This window comes from Coregonus lavaretus, assembly GCF_964263955.1.
Source record: "Coregonus lavaretus genome assembly, contig: HAP1_SCAFFOLD_1003, whole genome shotgun sequence".
Lineage (NCBI taxonomy): Eukaryota > Metazoa > Chordata > Actinopteri > Salmoniformes > Salmonidae > Coregonus > Coregonus lavaretus.
Genome location: NW_028161048.1, coordinates 90323 through 97695, shown reverse-complemented (window position 1 = coordinate 97695; position 7373 = coordinate 90323).

Here is a 7373-nt window from a genome sequence, read left to right as displayed (position 1 = left end):
AAAAAAAAAGAAGTGTGTATATATATATATATATATATATATATATATATACTGAGTATACAAAACATTAAGGACAACTGCTATTTCCGTGACATAGACTGACCAGGTGATTCCAGGTGAAAGCTATGATCCCTTATTTATGTCACTTGTTAAATCCACTTCAAATCAGTGTAGATGAAGGGGAGGAGACAGGTTAAAGAAGTATTTTTAAGCCTTGAGACAATTGAGAAATGGATTGTGTATGTGTGCCATTCAGAGGGTGAATAGACAAGACAAAATATTTAAGTGGCTTTGAACAGGGTATGGTAGTAGGTGCCAGGCGCACCGGTTTGTGTCAAGAACTGCAACGCTGTTGGGTTTTTCACTCTCAACAGTTTCCCATTTGTATGAAGAATGGTCCACCACCCAAAGGACATCCAGCCAACTTGACACAACTGTGGGAAGCATTGGAGTCAACATGGGCCAGCATCCCTGTGGAACGCTTTTGACACGTTGTAGAGTCCATGCCCCGACAAATTGAGGCTGTTCTGTGGGCAAAAGGGGGGGTGCAACTCAATATTAGGAAGGTGTTCCTAATGTTTGGTATACTCATATATATATATATATATATATATATATACACTACCGTTCAAACGTTTGGGGTCTCTTAGAAATGTCTTCACAGAACAGCGCAAACTGGCTCTAACCAGAATAGAAAGAGGAGCGGGAGGCCCCGGTGCACAACTGAGCAAGAGGACAAATACATTAGAGTGTCTAGTTTGAGAAACAGGTGCTTCACAGGTCCTCAACTGGCAGCTTCATTAAATAGTACCCGCAAAACACCAGTCTCAACATCAACAGTGAAGAGGCGACTCCGGGATGCTGACCTTCTAGGCAGAGTTGCAAAGAAAAAGCCATATCTCAGACTGCCCATCTTAATCTTTTATTTTTATTGGCCAGTCTGAGATATGACTTCACTGTTGACGTTGCGACTGGTGTTTTGCAGGTACTATTTAATGAAGCTGTCAGTTGAGGACCTGTGAGGTGTCTGTTTCTCAAACTAGACACTCTAATGTATTTGTCCTCTTGCTCAGTTGTGCACTGGGGCCTTCCACTCCTCTTTCTATTCCGGTTAGAGCCAGTTTGCGCTGTTCTGTGAAGGAGCAGTACACAGCGTTGTACGAGATCTTCAGTTTCTTGGCAATTTCTCGCATGGAATAGCCTTCATTTCTCAGAACAAGAATAGACTGACAAGTTTCAGAAGAAAGTTCTTTGTTTCTGGCCATTTTGAGCCTGTAATCGAACCCAAAATTGCTGATGCTCCAGATACTCAACTAGTCTCAAGAAGGCCAGTTTTATTGCTTCTTTAATCAGCACAACAGTTATCAGCTGTGCTAACATAATTGCAAAAGGGTTTTCTAATGATCAATTAGCCTTTTAAAATGATAAACTTGGATTAGCAAACACAACGTGCCATTGGAACACAGGACTGATGGTTGCTGATAATGGGCCTCTGTACGCCTATGTAGATATTCCATAAAAAATCAGCCGTTTCCAGCTACAATAGTCATTTACAACATTAACAATGTCTACACTGTATTTCTGATCAATTTGATATTATTTTAATGGACAAAAAAATTGCTTTTCTTTTGAAAACAAGGACATTTCTAAGTGACCCCAAACTTTTGAACGGTAGTGTGTATATATACATACACACACAAACACACACACACAAAAGTATGTGGACACCCCTTCAAATGAGTGGATTTGGCTATTTCAGCCACACCCGTTGCTAACAGGTGTATCGAGCACACAGCCAGGCAATCTCCATAGACAAACATTGGCAGTAGAATGGCCTTACAGAAAAGCTCAGTGACTTTCAACGTGGCACCGTCAGAGGATGCCACCTTTCCAACAAGTCAGTTCGTCACATTTCTGCCCTGCTAGAGCTGCCCCGGTCAACTGTAAGTGCTGGTATTGTGAATTGGAAACGTCTAGGAGCAACAACGGCTCAGCTGCGAAGTGGTAGGCCACACAAGCTCACAGAAAGGGACTGCTGAGTGCTGAAGCGCGTAGCGCATAAAAATCGTCTGTTCTCGGTTGCAACACTCACTACCGAGTTCCAAACTGCCTCTGGAAGCAACGTCAGCACAAGAACTGTTCATTGGGAGCTTCATGAAATGTGTTTCCATGGCCGAGCTGCTGCACACAAGCCTAAGATCACCATGTGCAATGCCAAGCGTTGGCTGGAGTGGTGTAAAGCTCGCCGTCATTGGACTCTAGAGCAGTGGAAACGCGTTCTCTGAAGTGATGAATCACACTTCTGGCAGTCCGATGGACTAATCTGTGTTTGGCGGATGCCAGGAGAACGCTACTTGCATAGTGCCAACTGTAAAGTTTGGTGGAGGAGGAATAATGGTCTGGGGCTGTTTTTTGTGGTTTGGGCTAGGCCCCTTAGTTCCAGTGAAGGGAAATCTTAATGCTACAGCATACAATGACATTCTAGACGATTCTGTGCTTCCAACTTTATGGCAACAGTTTGGGGAAGACCCTTTTCTGTTTCAGCATGACAATGCCCCTGTGCACAAAAGCGAGGTTCATACAGAAATGGTTTGTGGAGATCGGTGTGGAAGAACTTGATTGGCCTGCACAGAGACCTGACCTCAACCCCATCGAACACCTTTGGGATGAATCTGAACGCCGACTGTGAGCCAGGCCTAATCGCCCAACATCAGTGCCCGACCTCACGAATGTTCTTGTGGTTGAATGGAAGCAAGTCAACGTTGAATGGATGCAAGTCAACGCACCAATGTTCCAATATCTAGTGGAAAGCCTTCCCTGTTATAGCAGCAAAGGGGGGGACCAGCTCCAAATTAATGCCCATGATTTTGGAATGAGATATATATATCTCCATATCCACCTGGACAGAGTCCGTGTCTACACTAAACACAGCTTTTCAACTGCAACTGGAAGGGAAAATAACTATACCCTCGCCACACCCCCCAATCACACAACAAACACCTCAACTGCCTGACTGGCCCTCTATTTGCACAGTGTCAGGGAGTATTAAGGTGCTGAAGTCAATCTTACCTCTCTCCCCACTCCTCCATGATCCAATCATATGTAAGGTATTGCGAGGGGCCAAGGGATGAGGACTTCCTGTCTCTGGTGACATAATTTCCTGGGGTTGAGTGATACAGTATGTAAAAAATATATTCATCTTACTCCATTCTTACTGGCTTTCCTCCCCAAGCTTTCCAGGTCTTACCCAGTCCTTGTTTTCTTTTCTTTTCTTATCTTTAACTTATTCTAAATGTTGTGCTTGCTTCACCCTGTAGTGACCTATCTGTGTACTTTGAGGCAGGGGTTTATGAAGGATGTGTGAAGGCATGTTAGAACACTAATGAACACATTAGTGGGCGGCGCACAATTGGCCCAACGTCGTCCGCGTTTGGCTGGTGTAGGCCGTCATTGTAAATAAGAATTTGTTCTTAACTGACTTGCCTAGTTAAATAAAGGTAAAAAAATATATATACATATAAGATAGACCAATCAGCAGCCGTAGAAGAAATTACATCAGTCAGTCGTCATTGGCTGTACTTGCATCACAGGTTTATTGCTTGAAAAGGCAAAATAAGAAATGGAACGCATTCTCCACTTTCTTTAATTAAGTTTACTTCTTGCCTTATAAAACTTTGCCCATACACCTTTTTATTTTTGTCCATTGCTGTTCTTCCATTTCATAACTGTTTGTGTTATTGGGGTGATAATCCTTATTGATATCCAAAGGGATGTTTGGAGTAGAACATAGAGGCCATTTACTGTACTGTACCCATCAAGGCTTCTGTATTTTATATATACTGTATAGATATTATTTTTAAATTGTATGTATACATGTAAAAAAACTAAAACTCAATTGATCTCTCTCACCTGATGGTTTTCTGGATAACTAACCTAGTTGTGAGCAGATGGTGCCGAAAGATTATTGTACATAAGAATTAAAGCAATTTAAAGGTAAAGACTCTAGTGAATTTAAGATCTTAACACTGATCTTGCACTTGTCTATTTTTGATGATCCAATTATCCACATTCCTCATGTTCAAGGAGCATATTAATTGTGAGGAATCATTTTTGAGGAATCCAAGTTAACTAGGGATTAGCAGAAAGGAACCAGCTAATAGTGCCAAGAGTTTTTCCTGGTCAGGTCACTTCAAGCTCGAAGGACCTTGAAAACCACGCCACCATGAATAAGGTTGTCAGGGATTTGTACAGTCAGGGATAACTTCTGGGCCCAACCAGAGATTGGTTTGATGTTATGAGCTTGGGGAGAACGATGAAACCAATATAATGACTGTTGTTTTGTGGCAAGCTCTTATTTCTTATATGAACCACTGATCAAATAGTTTAGATGCAGGGCACTTTTCACTGACTGTCCAAAGCTGAGTGATTGAAGAATGTGAGTGAGAGAATATGGCAATGCAACATTTTGCATACGAAAAGGACTTTCAGGGCCCCAATTTGCAAAATAGGACTGTCATATTTAATGTAATTAAACATTGGCCACTATCATAGTGGTCAGGTTTGAAAATTGAATCATATTCTACTTTAAATCACTGGAACCTGTTTTTATTTTCCCCTGTAAACTTCAATTGCACACCTGAGCCAATCATATTGTTGGAATCAACAAGAGAGTATTTTATTGACAAGTACAGTTAGGCATAGTCCTGTGGATGAAACCGGAGAACAACATCGACCAGTTTAGGGTTCTGTTATGTTCCTCTCCACACACAATGTGTAGCACTCGGGGGGGGGGGGGGGGTGGGGCGGTTCTCATTTACTGTAATCTTTAGAAGTTTTCACACATTATTATTATATTGTATGCTCCTTCCTGTCTGTACGGTTCTAGTGATCCTCAAAATAACATTTATTCTCCTTGCAGTGCTATAGGAGTCCATGATGAGCATTTCATTATTATTGTCTAACATGTACACGTAAATAGTTTGTTGTTTTGTTATTTTCGGTCTCCTTCTTAAATATGTGAGAAGTGTGAACGGGGTTTGTGTATATGTAACATTCAGTCATGTTCAACACTACAGCTTAAAAGTTTGCAATTAATTTTGTTGTAATATATGAATAAGAACATTATGCGAAGGTTCTGGACAAGAGATGTGTATGAGTTAAATAACTGTCCCCCTTATGCTGTTCAATCACAATGTTTAGAGCAATTACAAGGTTACCATATGATTTGAACCTATCCATTCAGAAAAACAAAAGCAGTGACAAGTTATAGCGCCATATCCTACATTTGAATTAAAGTTCCAGGTTCACCATGGAATGTCTGAATGCATGACTCAGAGACCAAGCACACATACGCATCAGATTCAAGCACAAAAGGGAGAGATGTTTTATTAATTTTTTGGGTGACATTTCAGGGAACAATAGTGGGCTGCTCTGACAACAGAGTGAATAATACTCCCCATGTTGTGGATGTTTGGCCCAGGACTTGCTTGTCATTACTGCTAACTGCAATCAATCTACCACAGGGAGGTCAATAAGGGCTTCCTCTTCTCTCTGCTCTCTCCAAAATACTTTTTGACACTATGCAATCAATGGGCGTGCAGTTTAACCCCAATGTTTACACAGCCCTGGGGAAATTCATGTTGCTTATACATTTTGTAATAAATATACACAAAGAGGACTTAAATTTGACTTGTGGTATTGTACATATAGCATTGCACATATCTCTTTATCTGAGTTGTTCAATCAATATTTTGTGTATGCACTCTTGGTATGCTGTGTATATAAATGATTTGGTTAATAATAATGTCAATTAAAGGGGGGCTGAACTTCCCGATTTAGCCTCAGTTTCAATTATCCTCATTAGGAAATGCGACTGAGACAAATATTTGGGGTTTGGAGGCTTGCTTTGATGTGGGTGTCTCTTGGTTGTGTGTTCGAACGTGGGAAGCGTTTGTACTTTCACTCTGCCAAAACAGTACACAGTTACAGTCACTCACCCTTCTAGATAACTTGACAGTCTAACCAGGTATTGTGTCTGCAAGTAGCCTAGACTAGCTAGCAAGCTAGCCAACTTATTTCTCCAATTAGCTTCAGTGGGCTGGTGTGCTACCTTGGCAAGTTGGTTTCACTTTGGATAGCCTATTTGTGGGGCTAGTTATGGACTGTCAATAAATTACACAATGTAAATAGGACAATAATTGCACACCTTTTAGTTGTCTCTTTAAATGCTTTGAATATTTATATATTAAAGACATGCTCGGTACTTTGGCGACTAGTAAATATTTTTTTAACCTCCCAGCTTTGGGCTGGATGTGTCAATGTGTAGTTCATACATGCATAATCTATCAGCAGAAATACAGTTTTACCTCAATTAGCCACGAAATCCCTAGTTTGAAAGCGACTATTTTCTGGAAGCTGTGCAGTGCCATTTTCCCTACATTTCCCCCCCACATGGGGCTGCCCTAGCAATTTGAGATCTAGCAATGAGCTTCTGCCCCTTGCCATATGAGTGACAGCTAGCAAAATGCACACACAGTAGAGAGAGAGCAATGACATGGTGCACAAAATAATAATAATAATAATATGCCATTTAGCAGACGCTTTTATCCAAAGCGACTTACAGTCATGCGTGCATACATTTTTTTGTGTATGGGTGGTCCCGGGGATCGAACCCACTACCTTGGCGTTACAAGCGCCGTGCTCTACCAGCTGAGCTACAGAGGACCACAAATCTGCACATATGTCATGTAGTAACCTACGAATTTCCAGGGAACACTTTTGGCTTGTGGGCACTACTTTCAGAACTACTGGCTAAAAAGTATACAAAAGTACCGGAGAATCCCTTTAATTTCTACAATTTATAGTTGGTTTGAGGTTTTTAAGTCATTGAAATTTGGAGCTATTGACATAAAGAAATATTGTCCCATGTACATTGTGTATTTTACTGATGATCTCTAACTAGTCCCATAGGGATATCGAATATCAAACCAAATTGACCATGGGCATTATGATCAGGTTTGAAATAAACCCAACCCAAGGAAAACTGTTAAGGTACCCTTCATTCTGTGACATACCATTTTTTCCTAATTATTTCGCAAATCTGTTTTGGATGAGACTGACTTTATGACCAAAATTATCCTATTTACACTTTGTAGTCAATTTCGACACTAGAATAAATGTTTCTGACTTATATTGATGCCACAGGAAGTTTTCAAAAAGAAAAGTTGCTTATTATGTTCAGTTGCTATTTAAAAACAGGTCATAGTCATAGTCAGTCATAGTGATTTAATTGTGTTCTGGAGTCATTTAGCTCATATATTTTTTAAATAAAGACTTGATATTATACTAGCCTCACCCCATTATTTTCACTCATT